The sequence below is a fragment of the Anolis sagrei genome, chromosome 6 (assembly GCF_037176765.1).
Source record: "Anolis sagrei isolate rAnoSag1 chromosome 6, rAnoSag1.mat, whole genome shotgun sequence".
Lineage (NCBI taxonomy): Eukaryota > Metazoa > Chordata > Lepidosauria > Squamata > Dactyloidae > Anolis > Anolis sagrei.
Genome location: NC_090026.1, coordinates 69,859,432 through 69,884,751, shown reverse-complemented (window position 1 = coordinate 69,884,751; position 25,320 = coordinate 69,859,432). Strand labels below are relative to the sequence as shown.

The 25,320-nt window shown below is 40.5% G+C and overlaps 1 protein-coding gene across 2 annotated transcripts in view; it reads right to left on the bottom strand.

Annotated features, from left to right (window-relative positions):
* The window catches only part of ELMO1 (engulfment and cell motility 1), a 341,069-nt gene extending 316,053 nt beyond the window's left edge, over positions 1-25,016 (bottom strand). Inside the window, exon 1 of one of the 2 annotated variants that reach the window (XM_067470179.1) lies at positions 24,442-25,016. The gene's annotated coding sequence lies outside the window, so the exon portion shown is untranslated. Of the gene's footprint in view, positions 1-24,043; positions 24,121-24,441 lie in introns of those variants that run through there. The other variant, XM_060781614.2, reaches the window with a different exon arrangement.
* Positions 25,017-25,320: the final 304 nt, after the last annotated feature.

Here is a 25,320-nt window from a genome sequence, read left to right as displayed (position 1 = left end):
TTTTGAAAGTCCTTTTGGCTGCGAGGAATTGTGGGATGGTATCTGTGTCTCTGCAGCGTAGAAGGAAAGTCAGGGAGCACAGTAGATGTCTATTTGGAGCAATTTCATAAAAATCTCCAAAACAAATACTCATTCTGAGGAATATACGGACAAGTTAAAACAATGTTCTTCAAATCTCAAATATGAAATTGCTGTAGTTAAGGACTCATTCATACTTCCACATGCAGTTGCCAAACTGAGTGTAGTGCAAGAAATCTGTTTATAATTACAAGTTTTCAAAAAAATTAACAGTAGCCACAAGTCAGAAGGGAGCCACCGGTGGTGCAGTGGGTTAAACCGCTGACCTGTTGAACTTGCTGACCAAAAGGCTGATGGTTTGAATCTGGGTAGCGGGGTGAAGTCCCAGTGTTAGGCCCAGCTTTTGCCAACCTAGCAGTTTGAAAACATGCAAATGTGAGTAGAGCAATAGGTACTGCTTCTGCAGGAAGGTAACGGAGCTCTATGCAGTCATGCTGGCCACATGACCTTGGAGGCGTCTACAGACAACGCCAGCTCATCAGTTTAGAAATGGAAATGAGCACCACCACCCAGTCAGACATGACTAGACAATGTCATGAGGAAACCTTTCCCTTTACCTTTTACAAGTCAGAAGGTGGGTGGGGTGAATGAATTCTTCATCTATAATCACCTTAGCATTATAGATTACATGATGGAGTGATGAAAAAGAAATTGGGGGAGGGGGAGATACATTGTTAGCTTTGCCTCTACTTTTGACAAAAAGGGAAACATGGTAAGACTGTCTCTACACTTAGTACTAATTTTACTGGCAGATTCCATGAAATCTGTAGTACACACAGAGGCAGGGCACCTCTTCATTTCACAATGAACTTAAGAGTTCATTTTGTAACTTGCCTTTAAAAGCTTGAGGCTAGCACAGGAAGGAAGAAACAATCTGCTTTCGTGAGTCCCCCTTTAATGTGAAGGCACATTGTGCCTCGTAATATTATTGGCATGAGTCCTCACTGAAGCAGAATCAACAGCAAATAACTCAATGTCAGTTTGCCTTATTTCAAAGCAGCAGGACGTCAAATTCTATGCTTACACATCCTTCCTCTTTCACAGCTTCTAGCTGTCTACAAGAGCATCCTCAGCACAACAGAGACCACAAGCTGAAAGGACAAAAATCTACTGTGGCAATAAGGTTCCCTGAAGCTTTGCATGATGATTGTCACTGGACAGACCATGGAAATAATTGAATCAAAGTCTTTCTTGAGAGAAGAGCCCTCCACCAGTCATTGGCATCCCATGAATCACTAGACATGATAAAGATACAGGCAGTCCACAAGTTACAAACAATACAGGTTCTGTAATTTTCTTAAGTTGAATTTGTATGTAAGTCAGAACAAGAACTTTTAAAAGAATAACTACAGCCAAAAATATTTTGTTAGTTTTGGATAGCATAGGAAACCCCGGTGGTGTTTGTTTTGCTGTCTGTGCCCGTTCAGAAGATTTCACCTCACCTTCTGTCCCTGTAATAACTGGATTTTGAAAAATTTAGCATGTTGTTGAAACAAGGATAGGTGATAAAGAGTCAGTTGAGACAACTTTTCTCCATAACTTTTTCAGGATTTCTCTCACTTCCTGTTGTCTCACCCCTGTTCTTAACTATGAATAATGTGTAAGTCATGTGTTTGTAACTTGGGGACTGCCTGTACTTGGAAGGAAGTACCATGTAACTCGGTAAGCTTCATTGCAAAGTAAAATTGCAAAGTTTTAGCTTGTTGTAGAAAGGATTGCTGAGAAAGCTTCAATTTAGACACCTTTTCCCTGAGATAACTCCTTCAGGAGCGAGTTTCCCTTCCTAGGGGTAGATTTCTCACACTTCCTGCTGCCTCACCCCTATCCTTAACTATGAGTCATTTGTAAGTCAAATGTTTGAAACTCAGGGTCTGCCCTAGTGACACGAGCTTCACTACGAGCAAGTATGTATTAGATTGTCTTAAGAACACTGTCAAATCCTGGGTATCTTTCAGGGACCACTTTAGTTTTGTAAAAGCAATAATGGAATAGAAGCACAATGAACAAGAAGGTACTGTATTTTACTGGCATATTTAATGTTTTTAAATGATTTTGGTGCCAAAGGGAGGGGCTGGTTCAAAAACGTTCCTGAATTTAGCTACTTTTGATATCCACATTCTCCAACCCCTGGGAGGAAGAAAAGCATCTGCTATTCTGACAGATTTGTCAGGTCATATTATGAAGCTCAGATATTCTGCAGGTGATCAAAGCGGTGGGGAAATCCCATGGGCCCGAACAAGCCAAATATTAGTGACACTTTTACATTTTTTCTCAGTACAAAGCTGAAACTTAAGAAAATTGAGGTCTTCTTCAACCCTACGATGGACAGCCACAGGTCACAATTAAGCAAGATGCAGAAGGATTTGGATGAATTGATACCAGAAGAGAAATTGAATACGAATATAAGCATAGAAAAGCATGGAGAAGGGGGCTTCAATGGCAACCATGCACACACTTACTGAGGAATAAGTCTCACTGTCTCACTAAACTCAATGAGCCTTACATTTGAATAGACATGTGTGTACCCTCCTTGCTTTCCTTCTTAAAACTAACCAGAGTCACATTCCACCAACAACTTTTGTAATGCTCCAGAATGCTTCTGGAACATGGCCATACAGCCCAGAAAACTCACAGCAACCCAACTTTTGCAATTCCTATTCCCTGCTTACTTCACTTTCTTTTCTTTATTTAACACTCAATTTGACTAACGTTTAATGTGAACTCAAAAGCCTGTATAATATTTTTAATCTTTAAACTAGTATTTGAAAAGCATGCCCTAAAATATATTTTGGATAGGAGAGGAACCTCTGAGCTGGAAATGAAGTGATGCAGCCTGTTTGAAAAAGAACTACAATCTGTTAAAATGGGGTGGTTATTTTGCTTGAGACATACACCATTGACACTTTAAGACAAGGCCAGGCAGAATGAGGACCATGAGAAAGAGAATTCTGCAGTCCATCAAGTACAGGTTGTTGTTGTTGTTTTTCTTGTTGTTGTGTGCCTTCAAGTCATTTCTGACTTAAGACTTTATGGTGAACCAGATACTAAAAGTGTAAATGAAGGTCATGCACAGTAAGAGCATCCCATAAACCTGGATAGCAGAAGAAAGCAGATTACTCTCTTTGCCTGGGCAGACAATAACTTTACTAGGCTTGGCTTCTACTTTATTCTCTGGTTCTGACTCCAAGTGGTGGAATTGTCTCCTGCTATGAAGGAGGATAACTGAAGATTTATTCTTTCCTTGAAGGTGCTTTCCCACTGAACTCCTGCCTTTGCACTGGATTCCAGAATCCCACATTATTTGTGAGGTAGATGGCATTTGTGAGGTAATTGGTATGTGAGAGATAAACATATGCCTGAAAGCTTCAAAAATTGGGAAGTAAAATTACATTTTTACTTCCCACTTTTAAACTTGCATAGTTTGCAAAAAAGGGGCCACTGGGTTAATACTACACGTGGATACTGAATAACACACTTCTGAAGACAGATAGCAAATGGATAATAAAACACTCACTAGTTTTGACACACTAGCTCTGTAAGGATAGTGAACTAAATCAGAACACTGGTTTATATTCCCTTTAAAAAAGAATCATATAGTTTGGAAAACACAGGCACAGATAGACAGACACACACACACACACACATATGGATTTGAGCTGGTAAGCCTTTTGCAGTTGAGTTTTGAAATTGCCAGTAAGCTAAACACTTGACAAACCAAGACATTCCACCTGTAAACCAAATAACTTAAAAGAGGACATTTGCCATGCTGGCAAGTTTAATGTGTTAACAAATGCTTAACACAGATGTATTTAATAAACAAGGCTTCTTTTTTATTTTTTTTAAAAAAAACCTTAAATTGGGCTATTGTTCTCTGTCAGCTGTACACACATTTTGCTTTGTTGCATTTAGTCATTATCTTGTAAAAGTAACAATCAGAAAGCAATTGTTTTTCTGGCTGGCCAGAAAGTTTATTCTCTTTCCTCACCCCCTCATGACTGGTGGCATTCTAAGTTAAAGGAACAAAAGGATGCCTCACACAACACTGGAAACAAAGCACTTCTTCCACAATTCAGTAGGGCAGCTTTCTATAAACACCATTAGAAACACTGGTCTTTCTTTTGCAACAAAGTTATCTAGAATTACAACTGTATATAATTAATATGAAACCATTTAAAATCACTCAAAAGAGGTAAATCCATCTGTATTTTTTTTTAAAAAAAATAACAACAGAAAGAAGGTACCCTGTTCCTCTGATGAAGTACACCTCTCTTCACAATTAGTAGCTCTGGTGAATGCCCAGAAGTGCAAATGCTACTTGCATGTGCAGTTGTGCCTACGGAATTGGCACCCTCCTCTTCCCATTAATTTGCAATGTTTTTGCATGATCTCTTAAACATGAAATTGAAACCTACTATTTCAGCTACAAATGAATCTCTCCACGCTGGACTGATGACACATATTGTTATGATAGATAACTATAGTAACAGCTGCTTGCCATAAAGTAGAGATGTGGAAGATGTGGCCCTCCAAATGCTGTGTGACTACAAGTTCTATTAGTCCTCATCAATAGTTATGATATCTGGAGGTAATAGGAGGTTCAGTCCAGAAATATTTGCAGTGTTTCACACAGTCCACCATGCCATAAAGCTTACCTTGTTATCTTTGGGTGCTTGCAAAAAGGTATTAGAACAGGGATGGATAACCCAGGCCCTGGGGCCGGATACAACCTCTTAGGCTCTTTTCTCAGGTTCTACTCTATCTCACCACCCTAGTTTTCCTTCCTTCTCTCTTTCCTTTCCTCCCTCTTCCTCCCTCCTTCCTTCCCTTCCACCCTTTTGTTCTTCATTCCTTTCCTCCCTCCCATTCCTTTTGTCTTTCCTTCCTTATCTTTTTCCTTCCTCCTGTTCTCCTGGGGGATGTTTAGCTGGGGGAAGAGATGGTTGAGAGGGAACATGAGAACCATGTTTCAAGATTTTAAAAGGGGTCCCATTGAGGAGGAAGGGGAAGACTGATTTTCTGCTGCTTTAGAGACTAGGGTACAAGGGAACAATTGGTTCAAATGGCAGGGAAAGTGATTCAACTGAAAAGATTAGGAAGAATCTTTGGGGAGATGGTGGCGGGATATAAGAATAAAGTTATTATAAGAACTTCCTGGAGAGTGGCATAGGCTGCCTCAGAGTGTGATGGAGTAACCTTTTCTAGAGGCTTTTCCACAGAGGGTGTCTATTTGGAGTGCTTTGATTGTGCCTTCCTGAATGGCAGAGGGTTGGACTGGATGGCCCTTTGGGGTCTCTTCCAGCTTTAGGATTCTAGGATTATATATCAGGAGTAGTCAATATGGAGTCTAATGGATACACTTTTTCTCTCCTGTCCACCATCTCATCCTGGCCACAGCCAATCCTTTTGGGAACCAAACATTTCCCATCTTTTCTTCACTTTCTGCCTCTGAAAGAGAAGAGGAAGGGGAGGAGAGGGCAGGGAGGGGATTTGGGGAGAACCCCCTCCCTCCTGGCTTCTTGGGAGTTCGTATTAAAACATGCCTAACTCACACTATACCCTATATTATACCATACCATAAGCTTTGCATTGACTTGATAGTAATATTGAAATAAAATAGTTAAAAACAAACAGACAAACTTAACTTAATGTAACACAGTTAATGTTTTAATTCATTATAAAAATGCTTTTTATTTACAGTATTATTTCTTTAATTTTTTGCCAGTTTCTTGAGAAAGCTAGTAGCTTGAGTTCTCATTAACTGAGGGTCTAATGCACTAGTTTATGGTGCAATCCTCAAATGAGGCAGTCTCTTAAGAGCATTTTAGCACCTCATCTTTGTGGGAAACCAGGGCTAGATAGCAGATTTCTTTTAAAAATTCTTCCCAGTTGATAGGGGGAAAGTTCAAGAATATTTAAACATACCAGGATGCAGATACTTGGCAGCTTATTTGTATCATTTCTATACAACAAATGCTAAGGATATGAAGACAAATTCTTACAATATCCTGAACTAGCCTGAGGATTTGCTCATAGGAAATTCAGCAAAGCCTCTATAATTATAACCAAAAGAGAGGATAAGCACCAGGAAGGTACTGTAAATAATTATCTAGATCCCTCTTTCCCATTTAAATGTTACTAGCTTTTGATAGTCTAAAATATAGCTCTATTGTTGAACTTCCTTGAAGGTAAACGCACAAAAAATTACAAATCTGTCTTAGGTATCTATTTAGATAATGATAGCTATACAGAAAGGATGGAGCATATGAGGCAATGCATCTTGTGACTTGCAACAAAAAAAAGGCTTCTCTTCCTCAGTTCCTACATATGTACTTGTCCCTGCCACGATCCTGCAATAGGGAACTTCCTATAAGCATGGGCCTTTGTGGTGACAGAGGACAGACCCCTGACACTATATGTGTGTTCCAGGCACCATATGTTTTCTGAGTCATATTGGCACCATTCAACATATAAGCAACTAAAACCTGGATAACTTTATGTCCCCACATTTCATATACAGGCAGTCCCCAAGTTACAAACAAGAAAAGTTTTGGAGGATTGGTTTCAAATTGAATTTGTATATAAGTTGGAACAGGTACATTTTAAGGGTAACTCCAGCCTCTATCTATCTATCTATCTATCTATCTATCTATCTATCTTTTAGCTTTGGCTAACCCATGTGGTGTTTGTTTTGCTGACTGTGCCTCTGTTCAGAAGATTTCACCTCATTTTTGGGCCCTGTGATAAGTGAATGTTGAAAAAATTGGCTTGCTGTTGAAAAAAGGATTGATGATAAAGGTTCGATTAGGACTCCTTTTCCCCATGATAGCTCTTCCAGGAGTGAATTTGTCTTCTGAGGGATAGATTTCTCTCACTTTCCGTTGCCTTGTCCCTGTTTTTAACTGTGAATCATTTGTAAGTTGGATGTTTGTAACTTGGGGACTGCCTGTATAAGGGTGGGAATAAAAGAATCATGTTGTAAAAGATCTTATTACAAGATTTGTTAAATTTTATTTACTGCAAAATGCATTTCCAATGAATTTTAATGCTTTACTACGTTAGAAAAGGTTAAGCAGGTATTTAATACAGATGCTTAGTTATTACAGCACTCAGATACTCAATAAACTTTGAAGATGGAAAAACTGCAGACTCCATACAGAAAATTCTATTATCTCAATTCATCAGCAACCTCTGTAATTATTTTCTAAGTAAAGCAATATAAAATGAAATGGCAAATAGCTTATTAATCCAGTTTCTTTCTTACAGTCTTAAAGGGGATCTCATACCCTCTCCTCATGCAGAATTCATGATTTAAAATTGCGGCACACAATTTATCAAACAGAATTTCATCTCTACCTTTCATACACACAACTTACTAAACATATTCAAAATACTAAGGAACTGTATAATGCACTGCAGTGTTGAAAGACCTTCGTGTTCTCTAAATCCAGGTCAGTCTTAGCTCCATATTACAAAGCAGAGGCTAAAAGACAGTGTTGTTTTTAATGTTATTTGCTATCAAATCATTTTCCATTTATAGCAAACCTATGCATGAGAAAAGCAAAGATTTTTACAGATAATTCAATCAAATCCAACCAATATTTTAAGTAAACTTCACACATCATCTCTATGTCATAAAATGCAAATATGAATGCCAAACATTAACATACTGATTATGGAATGTTTTCCAGGCTTTTACAAATAGTTAAACTTAATAATAGTCATGTCATCCTACCGGAAAAAAGAAGGCCTTAGAATGTCTTCATCATTTATAAAAACAGCAGTGTCAGAAACTAGCACTTGCCAGCAATGAATACCTGCTTCACCTGATATATTCATATTTGCTGCTCTGGACCATGCAGACTTATAGAAAGGGTCATTCTTCTTGAATCTCACTTACTGATTAAACTAATACTACAGGCCAATTCCTGGAATTTCTCGTATTTCATTCACTGTATAATCTTGCATGTCTTTGGATTGCAAAACAACAAAAGCTACTGTCAGCATCAAAGAGATAATGAATGTTTTTGTCAAGATTACTGAAAAGCATCTTGCATTATGGAAGCATTTCAACAAGAAAAGAAGCTTGTATTCCCACATGATATTATTACATTTGTAGCAACTGGTCTAAAAAGCTGCCTTAGTGAATATTAATTCCTCTGCAACACACTACAAATGAGACTCATGGTGATAATTTAGGCTTGACCTAAATTACCTAAAGAACTAGTGAAAGCACACCATTTTAACAAGTCAGAATACAGATGAGCATACAATAAAAATCTCTCTTTCAATTGCACAGCTAACGCCACATCTTACAGCAAGAATTGAACAACAACAAGAACAACAGCAACAATAATGCATGCATTATGCACCCCTCTTTTGCATTATACTTTGTCATTGAGAAATAAATATTTGCTCTCTTTCTTAAAATTGGTCTGGTGAAGGGGAGAGGAATTGACAGCAGATCATCTTTATAATAGAAAGGATAAACACTGAAATGGTAGGGTGGGAAAATACTATGTCTCTATTTGAGTTAGACCTACTACTTTTCAAGTATCAGTTCAGATTAGGCTAAAGACCTACAAGTGATGAGAATAAAGATTGTCATTCAACAAACTTAACTCATACTTTATTAAAAGCAGCTTACAGAAAGTGCCATAGTTAACATAAAATCTGGAGCTAATAGAAATCTAACCATTAAAAAAAGTCCAAAGTTGAACCCTATGCAACCATGGTAGTAATTTTCTATTTAAATATGGTATGGGATAGAGACAATATGTCACACTACACTAGAAAGGGCCCCAACTTCTCCACAGTTGCCAAAATCTTGCAGAACAAGCCATTCACACATCATCTGCAGCTCTAAACAAAGGAATCTTCTCTAATTCACTCCCTTCCATCAACTAAAATTCAAAGAAAAGCCCTACTTCTGCTTGCTGCTTGTTGTGTGCCTCCAATTCATTCCTAGCACAAGATAACCCTAAGGAAAACTTATCACATGAGTAGAGGATGTAGTGTTAAGCCACAGAAAATATATTTTAATATATCATTTGCTATGCTTTGACACTTTTTTTTTGTCGTGTCAGGAGTGACTTGAGAAACTCCAAGTTGCTTGTGGTGTGAGAGAATTGGCTGTCTGCAAGGACGTTGCCCAGGGGACGCCCAGATGATTTGATGTTTTTATCACCCTTGTAAGAGGCTTCTCTCATGTCCCTGCATGAGGAGCTGGAGCTGATAGAGGGAGCCCATCCGCCTCTCCCCGGATTTGAACCTGCAACCTGTTGGTCTTCAGTCCTGCCGGCACAGGGGTTTAACCCACTGCGCCACCGGGGGCTCCTGACACTGCTTTGACACTGATAGAATAGAAATACAAATATAGTAGGGCTGGGCAACCACGGAAAAATTTGTTTCTAAACTCGATTCGTTTTTAGGGGTTTTTTGCGTTTCGTTTTTTAAAAGAATTCCGAAATTTTTCTTTAAATTTCGTAAAATTACAAAACAATACGAAACAATTATGAAACAATAACGAATCGATTTGTTAATGGCGGACGCAACCGCAAAATACGCTAAAAAACCTCCAAATGGGACAGGGGGAACTTCTGAAGCTTCCCTCTCCCTCTGTGGTTGACTGTTGGTGTGATATTTATAATTTTTTTTCACTGATTAAACAAACAACAACTATAACGAATTACGAAACGAAACCGCCCAGCCCTAAAATATAGCACAACAATTTTCTAAATATCAAATACAATTATTTAGAAAAGGGGAACTTTAAAGCCTTTGTTGCAAGACCTCTCCTACTCTATATCTTCATTCCACCCACTGGTTCTATTAAATGAAGTGATTTTCTAAGGACTACACTTATCTTGGAATATATCCCATTAAGCCCAATGGGCTTACATCTGAGTGCACACAAACTGAATAGTACAACAGGTGGATTATATAAAGCAACCAAATAAAAGAGGAATTATTTTCTCATTTGGAGGTAAATAAAGGCAGTCCCTGAGATACAAACAGGGCCGAGACAACAGGAAGTGAGAGGAAATCTACCCTAGGAAGGGAAATTCACTCCTGTAAGAATTATCATGGAGAAAAGGTGCCTTCACTGAAGCTTCATCACCAACCCTTATTTCTACAACAAGCCATCATTTTGAAATCAAATTGTCACAGAGACAGAAAGTGAGGTGAAACCTTATGAACAGGCGCACAGACAGCAAAACAAATGTTACAGGGGTATATTGCTTCCTTATGCTATCCAAAACAAAACAAAACAATAATCTGACTGGCGTAACACTTAAATATACCTGTTCCGACATACATACAAATTCATCTTAAGAGCGAACATACAGAACCTATCTTATTCATAACCTGGGAATGCCTGTATAAACATTATGCTAGGTTAGAAAGATGGCAGACCCATAAATAATATAAAATACAATTTAATTTAAAAACAAATATAATTTTTGATTTGAGATGTTTTTGCATAGGTCAATAGTGGCAAAGGTGTATATTTTGTAAACAAAGCTTCTTGACCCAAGTGATAAGGAAAAACTTTAGAATAATTTACATTCTACTACCAGCTTTGAAATCTCACCATGGGAGATGCTGTGAGTCAAATGAACACAGAAAACATTATTTCCAGTCAGTTTTAACGCTCATAATTCAAATTCTGCTATTCGCTTCATCTACAACCATATACCCATTTCTGTAACCAGGAATCCAAGCACTAAATGGCAGATGTCATTATAAGTCCCATTAAACATACAGTAAATTTTCCAAATTGATTTTGTTTTTTAGCAATTAACGAAATATACAATTGGAATACCATCTTACACATCATTTCCCACTTCATACAATAGCCAAATAATTTCACTACTACTTTGTTGAATTACAAAATGAGTATGTCAATAGGTGCAGTAATTGTAACCACTACTGATGCAAACAGTGAAATAGACACTTGGCTTGTATAATATGTATCACAAACTGACAAATCCCTCCCCGTTCCCATATTTTATTAACTGTGGAGTATTTTGTTAATGAAGCTACAAATAAGCAAAATAATCAGATAAAGAGATTAAATACAGAGTCACAAGATTTTAGAGTTGAATGGTACCTTGGTAGTCACCTAACATGGATATTCCCAAATATTGCCACTCACATATGAGAAATCTCTCTGCTTAAAGATTGAAAGTGTCTCTCCCCATCTTGGCCCTCATTTCTTCATATCCTGGAAATGCATATAACCTGTTGTGTCTGTTGTTGTCACTGTTTCTGCATGTATGCCAAAACCCCTCCTATCCACCAGATTTTACAAGCACCTTCCTGTAAATTTTCTTTTAAGTCCTTCCAGCTTTTTCTCCTGCAATCTTCCCTCTTGTACTCAAAACAACCATCCCCCAATTTACGCTACTCCGTTGGTGTTCCTTCTTTTTACTCCACCCATTGATTCAAGTGGTTAAAACCTGACACAATTCTAAACAACTGAAAGTCAAATACAGTGTTAACAGGAAGCATTGCGAAACCGTTACAGTAGGTGCACTGCTAGAGTTTATAATATGTATTAAAACCTTGCAAACTAAAAATTGCTTTAAAATATACCACTGAAATTGCCAACATTAAAATAAAAAGTGAAAGATTAATACAAATATAGCATTAAATTTAAGTGGACTTTTCACTGTCATGCAATAGTGATATATATTTGAAAGCAAAGTGGCATTTTCAGATAGCTTTCCTGCTATTCCACAATCCAGCAGAAAGTTACATAAATTTGTTCTGTGTTCAATTATGGCATATAGTATTTCATTACAAAAGATTTGAGTTCAATTTATGCACAAATCAATAATTCCGTATCCATTATCTATAAGACTCCAAAGATACAATCGGAAAACAAAACTGAGAGGATGTCTCATTATCTAGACTGAAACCACTGATAATCCATAGAAACTTCAGATCAGAAAGAGAGACTAACTGGACACATGAAAAAAGCCCAACAAGTTGCATCAATTGAAAAGATTACAAAGGAGGAATGTTTTAAAATGCAGAAGCAATTATGGGCCTGATTTGGCCTGCAGGCCTTGCGTTTCATGTATGTTATACAGCAGAGCTTCTCAAAGAGTGCTCCTCCAGATGTTTTGGACTTCAGCTCACACAATGCCTAACAGCTGGTAAGATGGCTGAGATTTCTGGGAGCTGAAGTCCAAAACACCTGAAGGAGCACAGTTTGAGAAACACTGCCATAGAAGATTCTCCACCCTTTCATATCAAAACCACCAGATGCTATTTGTCAAAGGCAGTGGTTCTCAAACTGGGCTCCTCCAAGTATTTTGGACCTCAACTCCTAGAAATCCCAGCCAGCTTACCAGCTGTTAGGTATTGTGGGAGCTAAAGTCCAAGCCATCTGGAGGAGCACAGTTTGAGAAACAGTGGTCTAAAGAGATGGAGAAAATACGTTTCCCAAATGTTGTGGGACTTCAGTTTCCATTAACCACAGTCATACATTCAATGAGTGTAGATGATGTGAGCTCGGATCAAGTATTGGAAGGGGGGGGGGGCACAGGTTCCTCACTCTTGATGCAACCAAACTCACTGCATATTCTAGTTGACTGAGTTTATGCATCTTGAGCCTATTATGTCTTTGTTTGATCCATGCAATATAACAGCCTGAAAGTGATTTTAACAATTAAAAAATGCAGTTTATGCAAGGTATTCTGAGGAGAAAGGGTTGTTTTTTTTAACAGCCCCAAACTAAAAATATTTTAACTCAGTGTTAGGCCTTTCTGGTGAACTGCTTGAATATGATAATTTAGCTCTTAGTAGACTTCTGTTTCCATCTGAAGCCATGGCTGTTGCTATGAAAAAGGATGTGATATTATACCAGCCGTCTGGATAGCAGAGAACAGATGCTATTAGAATAAAATTGATACATACCAACCTACCTAGAACAACCTATTTTCTATCTTATGAATCCATACCTTTTCTACATCCTGCTCTAGAAAATTACTTTCCTTTCTGTTTTCATTCTAATGTAGGGTATACAAAAGGTATGTGTACTTGCATACCTGATTATGGCATGGCTGTATACCAGCCAGTAAGATAACATGCAGATGGTTCTCCGTATCCATGGATGGTGCATCCACTAATTCAATCATTTATAGCTTGAAAATATTCCCCCTCCTTACAAAAAGTTCCCAAAAGCAAACCTTGATTTTGCCATTTTATATAAAGAACATCATTTTACTAGGCCACTGTATACAACAGAACTTGAGCACTCACAAAATTTGGTATCCACAAGGGTCCTGGAACTAAATTCCAGCAGATATCAAGGGCTCATTGTATTCGATTTCCAAGTTTACAGTTTTCACCAGTTGCTTTTCCTGAATTTTTCTTTAAAAAAAAGCTTTCATGACTTTTTATATACCTCTACATTAAAAACAATATCCAAAGTGGTTATAAAATGTTTTATACAAAGTACAGTTTTGATGTGCATTACCTGTATTCTTTTCTTCCCTCCTCACTATCTTCTTTATTACATTAGGGTTCAAAATCAAAATATTTGATTCTAAAGGCCCATTTACACTGACCATATAATGCAGTTTGAAGCTGACTTAAGGAAGCAATGGCCATAAAATGTACACCAGCAATGTGCATTGCATTGCACATCAAGAATGATACAGTACTTTTAAAACCCACCCTATCTGAGGCACAATAAAGAATCTAGAACAAGGACTGCCAAAAACACCCCAGGGACATGGCTGAGCAACAGGAGGCCAATCGATTCCCTGAAAGGGGTAAGCTATAATCTCTACTGCTGTCATTCCCCCCTTTATTTCCACCCCATATGCCTCTGGTGCACTGATGCACATCTCTCCTGAAATTGGCAGGTGTGTGTGTGGGGGGGGGGGTGCAAAGCTGTTTGAGACCAGGTTCCATGTTCAATGTAATCAAATCACTTCCAAGCATCTCATGAAACTCCAGCAAAACCAGTTCCTTTTAATCTGGTTCCAAGATAAATTATAGTGTTAGTGTAGAAGTGCCCCAAATCTCTGGAAAGAGGTTTATTGTTACATATATTGTATCATATAAAATGTACTGGATGTGGTGCACAGTTCATCCAAAATTGTTCATTCGTTCAGTCGTCTCCGACTCTTCGCGACCTCATGGACCAGCCCACGCCAGAGCTCCCTGTCGGCCGTCACCACCCCCAGCTCATTCAAAGTCAGTCCAGTCACTTCAAGGATGCCATCTATCCATCTTGCCCTTGGTCGGCCCCTCTTCCTTTTGCCTTCCACTTTCCCCAGCATAATTGTCTTCTCTAGGCTTTGCTGTCTCCTCATGATGCGGCCAAAGTACTTCAACTTTGTCTCTAGTATCCTTCCATCCAAAATAGAAAAGGTATTTTTCAATGTCTGTCCTCACAATCACCAGTATAGAACAGAGTGGACTCCCACTCACCATAGCTGAGAGACAAAATACAGTTGCATACAGTGTAATAGCTAGATCACAGCATCCTACACATTTCTGCTGAAATGAACTTCTTATAATAAGCCACTGCCCAGCAAGCTTTGTTTACTATGGTCTATATGAGTCAATGACTTTAAATAATCTAAAGGCACCAAATCTTGACTGATCTTGGGGGCTAAGCAGGGCCACCTCTGATTGGTATTCAGATGGGAGACCAGCAAGGACCTTGTGGCTGTTCAAGAAGTCCTAGAAGACCAGCTAGGACTTGCCAAGAAGGCATACAAATGGGTGATGGACAACCCGGCACCAAGATGAAAGTGGGTGACTGGGTGTGGCTTTCATGTCAACGGTCCTGTAAGAAATTGGATGCATGATTTATTGGGCCATACTGCTTTATGGCCCAGATAAATGCAGTGGCTTTTTGGCTTCACTTACCAAGATGGATTCAGATTCACCTCATGTTCCACTGCTCTTTATTAGTTCCCGCAATGTGTGTCCATCCCAATTTTGGCGGTGTGGTACCTCCTCCTCCAGTGTTTTTAGAGGGAGAGGAGGAATTAGAAGTCACACAGATTTTGAACTTAAAGCACTGTCAAAAGTGCCTCCAATACCTCAATTGGGTAGGGTATGGGCTGGACCAACATTCTTTAGAGGATGTGAAAGACGTTCATGCTCCAGAGCTAGTAGGCCATTTTTCCCAGGATTACCAGGAGAAACCAGGCCATGGGGTGGGAGGAGTAGTATCATGGTTAGTACCAACAAATAGCTGGAAGAAGGATTACTTCTCCCAATCTCTGAGTTGGGCTCTAACAGAGAGCAAAAACAAGTACAGCCAGAGACCAAAGGGGTCACTACTATGGAACAGAAACAACAGCAAGTGGAAAATGAAAGTCTTACCACTCCTCTGGGCTCACAGCAAGGCAGGACTGGGAACCCTGATTTGGGAGACTAGGGGTTAAGTATTCAGGACCAGCTACAATTAAGGACAGATGCGATTCAAGTGCAAAGATCTAGTAGCCTGGCTGAGAAGAGGGCCAGCAGGTGGGAACACTTGAGAGAATAGCTACATTGTAGAATATCTAGCTGTGGGTAATAATGTTAATTTGGGGCTATAGCCTTGAGCATTGTGTTCTGAACCCTTGGAAGATGGACTGTTCCTTGCATGTTGGGTGGTGGAGTACCCTTGGAAACTATGTTGATAAGATAACTCGTATTTGGACTATTGGAATGGGTATACAGCTTATCCTTTTGTCTCCTCCTTGCTTGGCTGATTGATTTCTGTGTTGACCTTGGGCTGCCCCTGAACTACATTTGTGTGCTCGGCTGCTTTACAGAGATGAACCGGCAGGACTCCGACATGGATGAAGACTCTTGTGACCAGGATTTGAATTGCCACTTAGCCATGGAAATCTACTGAGTGACCTTAGGCAAATCACATTATCTCAGCCTCAGAAGGAGGAAAGTTCCTCTGACCAAATACTGTCAAGAAAGCTTCATAGGTTTGCTTTAGGGATGCCATAAATTGAAAATAATTTGAAAGCACATAATAACACCAGTTAATCCACTTTTAATGTTTCCCTTTTGTCAGTAATTTGCCTGATATATAAAAACATATTCTAAGCAAAGCAGAGTTATTATAGTGAATCAATTTGGATCCTAGGAATGTTGGAAACAAAATTTGATAGCAATTTTTAAAAAAGTATAGCTTCAGATTAGATTTTTTTTTGTTCTCTCTGCATGATTCCTGAGTACATGGTTAATACTGAAAATTGCACTGGCCACACATAAGATGGCTTATATGCGAACAAGGCCTTCAAAGGTGAAAATTAATTTTGTGATTGCCTATTATTCTGCAATCAACTATCCTCTATCTTTATCAACAACCTTTTTCTACTTAAATACATTTAGTTATAAAAAAAAACACTTAATACCTTAGCTTTAACTTCAAATAATGATATGATCATAAAGCAGGAAAAGAGGAATTTCAATAACAAAGTAAAAATAGACATACATATAGCAAGCAAAGGACTAAAATATTCAAAGGCCACAGCAATGTGCATATAGTTAAAAGACTCTAAGAGAAAGTTTCCACCAGGCTAACTTTCCTAACAGTGTGCTCAACCAATTACAATGGATTCTCTAGCCCTGTACAAGTGTCTGCTTGCAACACTCAAAGGGTTAACTGTTGGGGAGACAAGAGTATGAATGCCAGACCAACTTCTCTTTCCATCAAATACAATAGGTGGAAAAGGGTTGTAAATTTCACTGTGCTTGCAAAGCTTCCTCCATTTGGAAACCCTGCTTTACCAGCATTCTGCAACACATGTCTGGGCTAATAATGGATTCTCAGTGTAACAAGGATTAAGCTTATGGGCAAAGCTTAAGACCCATTATAATTCACAACTGGTTATGCTGGTGAAGGTTGATAGGAGGCATAGTCTAACATCATCTAGAGACCTGAAAACTAGATGGACAAGTGATCTGTTCCAGTTTAAGACCACTTCTAATCCATAGTACTGACGCAAAACAATTTACACTAGCAAAACAAAACCTCTTAAACCTGGCAGGAGTGCAACTCTCCAGATGTTCAATAGTGTTACATGATATTTATAGTGTGCACCAAAAACTATCCAGCATGCTGGCTCTTCTGAATAGATACAATACATATCTAAATAAAGCATGCTTAATTTAATGCTTTTTACGGGGTTTTTATAATGTGTGTTAACTGTTTTTAATTTTGTTGAATTTTGTTTATGTTCATTGTAGCATCGAATAGTGCCAGTGTAAGAAGCCTTGAGTTGCCTTCGGGCTGAGAAAGACGGCATAGAAATGCAATCAATCAATCAATCAATCAATAAAGCTTTAGTGGTCTTTAGTCCAAAATATGAAACAGTATTGAATAGAGGTGAACAGTGAGCTCTAAGAGCTTTATCAAAGAATAGCAATATGTACAGCCTATTAGTGAAAGGGTATTTCAGGGGGGCTCAGTGGAATGGTTTCAATTATCCAAGGCGGGAAGGCAGCAGGGTTTCCAGATGTTCCCTCATTTTAGCAGTTTTTCTTATTCAGCAACATCAAAGGCATACAGAACAAAAAGACCATCCTGTCTTTCAAAGCAGTGCAGCAATGTCAGGTCCTCAAGTTTTTCAAAGACAGACCCAGAACCACCAACAGTTGGTTGTTATCAGTTTCCCATTTGCTCATGAATTCCTTTTAGAAGGTGAAATCAGTGAATGAGGGAATGTGTATCATGTTTGATAATATGGAAAGCATGAGATCACATCCTAAGCTATTCTCAGTAACTGAAACCTTGCAGGAAAAAAGAAACCTTGCACAGACTCAAACTTCACAATCTATGAGGTTTCAAAAAAACAAAAGGCGGAAGGAAGGGTGTAGTCGCACCATACAAATACACATTTGAGCTGTAGCTTACTACAGAAGAGCAGCAGTGTGAGGAAGTGCTGTTACATGCACTATGGTTTCAGTTAGTACATGTTTCCATATCCTGGTAGACAACACACAGAATCATAAATAGCAACCCCTGTTTGCCAGTAGGAAGAGGAGAAAAACATCTTCATGACAAAGCATGAAGGTACGTAAGCATTGCAGATTACTGTTCACAATCCCTGTGTTCCAGGGCCATCCTAATGTTTTAAAAAGAAGTCCTTTGGAGTAACTGTAGCCGTATACAGCATTACACAAAATTGAAACGTAGCAGCCCACAATATTTGCTTTTTGTGGGCCACAAAAACATAGTTTTGTGACTACATGCACATTTTTCTTGCTGAGCTACATATTATGCAACTTTAGTGGCAAATTCTTTGTGATTTTCCTGAAAAGAATCACATGAGTTTTTGTGTAATAAATCTTTCCCTTTGTTCTGTTAAATGGTTACATTCCTACTCCTCACCTTGACACAAATGATTCAACAATCTTGTTGTCTTAATCAGTTGATACAAAATGATCTATAAGTAGCAACTTGGAAGTCAGTCTACTTATTATAGAAGAGTGGTTCCAAACCTGTGGCATGTGGAGCACCAGTGGCCTGCAGGAACTAAAATATGGTCTGTGGCCTCACTGTTACTTTACTGTTGCAACGAGAGTGACTGGTCTTGCAAAACCCTCTTACAGTGCCAAAGCTTATTAAATATGGTTTTCTGTGGGTGAGCAGATGGCGACCACTGGATGGCATATGTCCTGTATCGGAAACTAGAGCTGATGTGGACTATCCAATACAATTTTCTGAATCAGCACCCCAAATAACCAAACCAAATCTAACACTGACCAAAAACTGATCTGTAACCCTTTACGTACTAATGTTGGGGAGCGGTCCCTGGTCAAAAAGGTTTTGGAAACCATTGCTATAGAAGGTCCATATCTTACTATGCATAAGAAAGAGGCAAATTATCACAATGGATTAATTTGTGTGCTAAGGCTACATGTGGACATATAACACATCGAGAAAGATAGTGGCATCAAAGGTTCTAGCTTTAACAGCTAATGCCTCAAAACATTCAACTTTAAATATGTCAACCTTTCATATTATAACAGAATTAGTGTTTTCCTTTTTAAAAACCCCACCACAGACAAAAACACATATATGAAACTTTTATAACTATGATTGATTATGGCATAATTTAGGAATTAAGACTGAAGAAAAAAACAAAAGATCAGAAGATTCCAATAGATAATGTTTTAAATTTTCCTTGCAAATGAAGTTTGAGTGCACAAACGACTACAAAACACACAGGCCTGGTTCATTAACATAAAATCCTATTGATTTCAGTTGAGAAAATATATACCCACGAAATGGATATGGCCAAAAAGTTCTTAACTTTAACATGTGTTTACATTTTCAATCATACTTCTATATTCACTTAAGTATACAGTAATATAAAGAATAAAAGCACTATGTTTTTACAAATGTGAAAGGGACCAAGAATTGCCTACAACTTTCCATCAGCACTTGGTATAGTAGTGACCTTGGATCTGGGACAATTTTTAGGATATTCTGATCAAAGTTCCTGCTTCAGAGCAAGTGAAAGTGAAGATATGAACAACTACTGAAAATAATGACCATGGCATGATTTTAGTTCATTTTTTTCTCCAACCATCAAATCAAAGTTGTACTTCTTTTAACCTTAGCCGACATATTCAGAATTAGATTAAAGTAGAGTTAATGAAAAATGAGTGCTATAATAGAACTTGGAAAAGCTGGGGAAACTCAACTAACCCAGAAATATATAAAGACTGGGGTTGCTAAGAGACTATATTTTTTTTTAAAAAAAAAACCTGTTGTTGTCACCCATGTGAATAAAGTGAATTAACTGTCGCTTCAGACACACTATAATTAATTGCTGGCCTAAATACTGGAAAGACACCAAATCCTGTCTGATCTTGCAACCTAAGTGGTGTCAGTCCTGGTAAGTATTGGATGGGAAACAGTCAATGACTCCCAGTTTGATATAGACTATTTGTCAGAGGAAGAAATTGGTAAAATTGCCTCTGAGTACAGTAAGCCTTCCATATCCACAGATTCTGTATGAACAGATTCAACTATTTACAGCTTCAAAATACTCTGAAGGGGAAAAGGAAATTCCAAAACCTTGAGGGACGCAATTTTACTATGTCATTGTATATAATGGGACTCGATAATTCACGGAGAGTAGTGGAACCAAGTCCCAGTGGATAGCACTGTACTATTTGCATAAGAAAACTCTGGAAATCTCCATATGTCAACAGGCAACTTGCAGGCATGTGCCCGCTCACACACACAGCAATCTCCCATAATAAATGTAGATAAACCGCTTATCCTGTCCCATCTCCACAAAGTTACATGAGAGATGCCCCAGCCAGATGGCACAGGGAACCATCTCAAAGATCTTTGAAACTAGACTAATAAGTTTTTGCACCTGTGTATGCTGATCACATGAAAGTTGTGAGTAAGCCAAATATGCTATTTCTATCAAAGTCTACTTCAGTTTTGTTTCTTGAGTGCATGATATGAAACAAGTTGTTTTATGGGATAGTACTTTTTTGGGGCACTGATAAAAACAATTCTAAAGCTCTGCTGTTTTGTGCACTGGCAAATCTCTTTTTCCAGAAAGATCAGAGATTGCTGATTATTCAGTCTAACAACTGAAACCACTGCCTAGCATAATTATATTTGGTGGTATTAATAATAATAATAATAATAATAATAATAATTTATTTCATATCAAAAGCATTGCATAAATTAGTATAAAACTGATAAAAATAGAAGGAGCACAGGTGGCTAAATATCTTTTGACCAAAAACAGGCAACAGCAATTGGATTGACTGTAGCCTCCAACAATTCTTCCTCTGTACATGAGGCAGGGCATAATGGATAAGCATACAGATGCAGAGTTGTCTGTTCTGCTCCACAGTCACATATGGTGTGGGATTCTTTTAGGTCAGGGGTCCTCAAACTAAGGCCCGGGGGCCGGATGTGGCCCTCCAAGGTCACTTACCCGGCCCTCGCTCAGGGTCAACCTAAGTCTGAAACGACTTGAAAGTGCACAACAACAACAACAATCCTATCTCATCAGCCAAAAGCAGGCCCACATTTCCCATTGAAATACTAATAAGTTTATATTTGTTAACATTGTTCCTCATTTTAATTATTGTATTGTTTTAAAGTGTTTATTATACTACAAAAGATATGTGCAGCGTGCACAGGAATTCATGTTTTATTTTTCAAATGATAATCCGGCCCTCCAACAGTTTGAGGGACTGTGACCTGGCCCTCTGGTTAAAAAGTTTGTGGACCCCTGTTTTAGGTAGTGCCATTTTGCCAGGTTGTCTTTTGATCTGCCCTCTCCACTTCTGAGTCTGTTCAGGGACTTCCAAGTTGCCCATTCTTGGTTGGCCCCTGGAGGAAGCCCCTTGTGGGGGCCATCCAGTTGGAATTTCCTGGTCTAGCTGCCCAGAGGGATATCCTTGCTGTTGCTGGGGGGACACCAAGAGGAGTGGTAGCTCTCATAAAGCTTTACCTTAATTTGAGTCTACTAGGAGGACACAATTTAAAACAATTTAAACACAATTTAAAACAATTTAAAACAATTTAAAAACAATCAGAGATCAAAGGCCCATCAAAATAGATATGTCTTACATGCTCTGCGGAAAGCTGATAGATCCCGCAAGGCACGAACTTCAGGTGGCAGAGTATTCCATAGTGATGGTGCCACTGCTGTGAAGGCTCTGCGTCTGGTTGCTGTTAGACGCAAGTTCTTGGCACTGGGAATTTCCAACAGATCTTGGTCCTCAGAACGGAGGGATCTCTGGGGTTGGTAGGGGGTGAGGCGGTCCCTCAGGTACATCGGCCGCAGACCATGCAAGGCCTTAAACGTGAGTACCATCACTTTGAAAGTGATCCAGTGCTCAATTGGTAATCAATGCAGCTGCCGTAAGATTGGTGTTATGTGGCATCTCATCGGAGTTCCCGCAAGAAGCCGACAGCTGCGTTTTGTACCAGCTTGAGCTTCCGGATCACTGACAGACAGGCCCGTAGCCAGGATTTCGTTTGGGGGGGGGGGCTGAATTTTTTTCAGGGGGGGTTTCGGGGGGCTGAGTTTCGGGGGGGGGGCTGAGTCTGAGTGAAAGAGGGTCTAGCCTAGCCTAGCAAACCTTTTGTATCATTACCCCAATACCTCCGTGCATATGGGATATATTGAGTATGATGATCAGATCATGATATGAATAAACATAACAGCCTAAATAATGCACCAGTAAGGCCTTTTCGCGAACCACCATGAGAATTTCGGGGGGGGGGGGCTGAAGCCCCTCGAGCCCCCCCCCCCCCCCCCGGCTACATGCCTGCTGACAGAGGAAGGCCAGTGTAGAGGGCGTTACAATAGTCCAGTCTTGAGATGACCGTAGCCTGGATCACCGTAGCTAGGTCGTCCCTGGACAGGTAGGGGGCCAGCCATCTAGCCTGCCGCAGATGAAAAAAGGCGGTTCTGCTAATGGCGGAGACCTGGGCCTCTATCATCAACAGAGGGTCCAAAAGGATTCCCAGACTCTTTACCAATGGTGATGGGCGTAGCGCCTCGCCATCCAGGATAGGCAGCTGGATATCCCCACTGCCTGGTTGACCCAGCCATAGGATCTCCGTCTTTGCTGGATTCACCCTCAACCTGCTGGCACGCAGCCATCCAAGATGGATGGATGGGATCCTTGAAGTGACTGGATTGACCTTGAAGGAGCTGGGGGTGGTGACGACCGACAGGGAGCTCTGGCGTGGACTGGTCCATGAAGTCACGAATTTATTTATTTATTTATTTATTTCTGGTACTTTTACCCCGCCCTTCCCAACCCCCGGAGGGGGACTCAGGGCGGCTTACAAAAAGGCAGAATTTGATGCCTATACAAAATTACACATAATATACAAAAATATACAAAAGAACAAATATACAAAAATGTAATTAAAACGATTATCACAATTAAAACATCAACAACCAGTACATAAGACATTATATAATCATATATATCATATATCATATAAAAACATCATATAAAAGTCATTCTTATAATCAGCGTTTCGTTTTCAGAGTTCCACATGTCCAATCCATTAGTCATTTCCTAGCCATCAATGAAGTTCTTTCTTTATTTGCCCACTTGTTCAAATGCCTGGTCCCAGATCCATGTTTTTAGTTTTTTCTTGAAAGAAAGGAGCGAAGTTGCAGATCTGATTTCCCCGGGGAGTGAATTCCACAGGCGGGGGGCCACCACCAAGAAGGCCCTGCTCCTCGTCCCCGCCAATCTCACCTGTGATAGAGGCGGGGTCGAGAGCAGGACCTCCCCAGAAGATCTTAGGCCCCGGGGGGTGGGACGTAGAGGGAGATCCGTTCGGACAGATACACTGGGCCGGAACCGTATAGGGTTTTATAGGTCAAAACCAGCACCTTGAATTGTGCTCGGAACTGGATCGGCAGCCAGTGAAGCTGACACAACAAGGGGTCGGAAAACAGTCCGAAACGACTGAACAAATGAACAACAACAGAAGAGTCTGCTCTAAAGGGTTTTTTTTTTTAATTTGTGGCCCTTCTCTAAAAGGTTATATTCTGTAATACTTTGAATGGAGCCTTGAAAGGGTCAATAACCCACTCCAAAGCAGGTCCAATGGGAAGTAATGGGACTGCCTGCCAAGAATGAGAGGCATAACAGAGGAGGGAGGCTTGACACGAATGAATGGAGAAGACAACTGCTTCCTGACTTGGGGAAGAGACTGGGCGAAGTTGGGGAGAAAAAGGAAGGCAAGGAGGGAGCGAGTTGAGAGAGAGCAGCACAACACTGAAGGAAGGGAGGAAGCCTTCGTATTTCCTGCCCCTAAAGAGATAACGCCTCAAGGTTCACTCGACCTGCCACAAAATAAGTGCGTTCTAAAGCCACAACGTTGGGGACCCTCGACGCAATGACACTCCCCCAACCAATCCACAGAGAGAGAGAGAGAGAGAGAGAGAGAGAGAGAGGGAGGGAGAGAACATACTTTGTCTTTGGGCCCTTTTGAGTTATGCGCTGAGAGCCTTGTTTTCTTTTTGCTTTTCCCTGAGAGCGGCGGGAAAGTGCGCGCGCGCGAGGCCGTCAGGTGCAAGAGGAAGACCCTGAGAAAGAGAGGCACGCGCTCGAATGTGGGTCCGGACCGGAGGCGCGCGCCTGGCCCCCTGGAGCGCGCGCGCGCTTGCAAACTAGGACAACAGTAGCAGCCTCAGCCACTGGGCTACCTCCCCCGCCCTGAAGCCCAGCGCGCGCCCCCTCCCTCCTTCCTCATTGGTCATCCCTGTATCGATATTGCTCCTGGGTTAGACGGGGAGCGGGAGTCACCTGCAACAGACCCCCCCCCCTTCTGCTTTGATTTCCAAACACCCCCCATGGAAAGTGAAAGACCTTGTTGCAGCGCTGTGTCTCCGTATCTCCGCAAGAGGCCAATCGGGCTCGATCAGGAATGGAGTTGTCTGGCGCAGAGCCCCGCAGTTCCTCTTGCCGCCGAAGTTGGCCCTGGGCTGGCTTTGGGGGCGTGGATGGGCGAGGAGTGTCTCTCTCTCTGTGTGTGTGTGTCTCTCTCTCGCTTTCTATCCCATCCTCAGAGCCCTGGAGGAACACACACAGTGGCGGCTGCTGCTGCTGCTGTTGCTGCTTCTGCCTCCGCTCTCACTTCCTCTTCCTCCCTCCTGCTGGTTGGAGACGCGATTTGCATCTGCAAGGAGAAGAGAAGACCACGCCATCCGCCAGCTCCTTTTGCCCTCTCGGCTCTTCTTCCTTCGGCCCCGTTTCTGCTCGCCAAGCAAGGCGATCGCAAGGCAGACAACTAGCCAGGCCTCGGCGACAAAATCAAGATGTGGAGCATGCTTCTGTCCTCTTCTGGAGTCCTTCGGCCTCCCAAGAAAGGCGAGAGAGGATCCTTTCGCGCCGGTGACCATCAAGTCCAAGCCGCAAAAGCAGCCGAGAGGGGATCGGAGAGGAAAGCCAGCCTCTGTAGTTCGGCTCCAAAGAGCTCTCTCTGCCTCTCTCTCTCTATTTTCGGTGCAGTTCAGCAACTCAAGTCGTAGCCAAGAGAGGGCTCCAGCGAACAGGCAATCGCCCCGGTTTGGAAAGCATCTCAAGTTTGGGGGGATTTCACGTGACCAGGGCCAGCCCTAGGTAGTTTTAAAGTGTAAGCAGAGTCCCTGAAACCCAGGGCTGCAAGCAAATATTTAATACAAAGCAAATAAATTTGGAGCTCCTGGTACAGCCGTACCAGCACAACAATCTGTAGTTCGGCCCCAA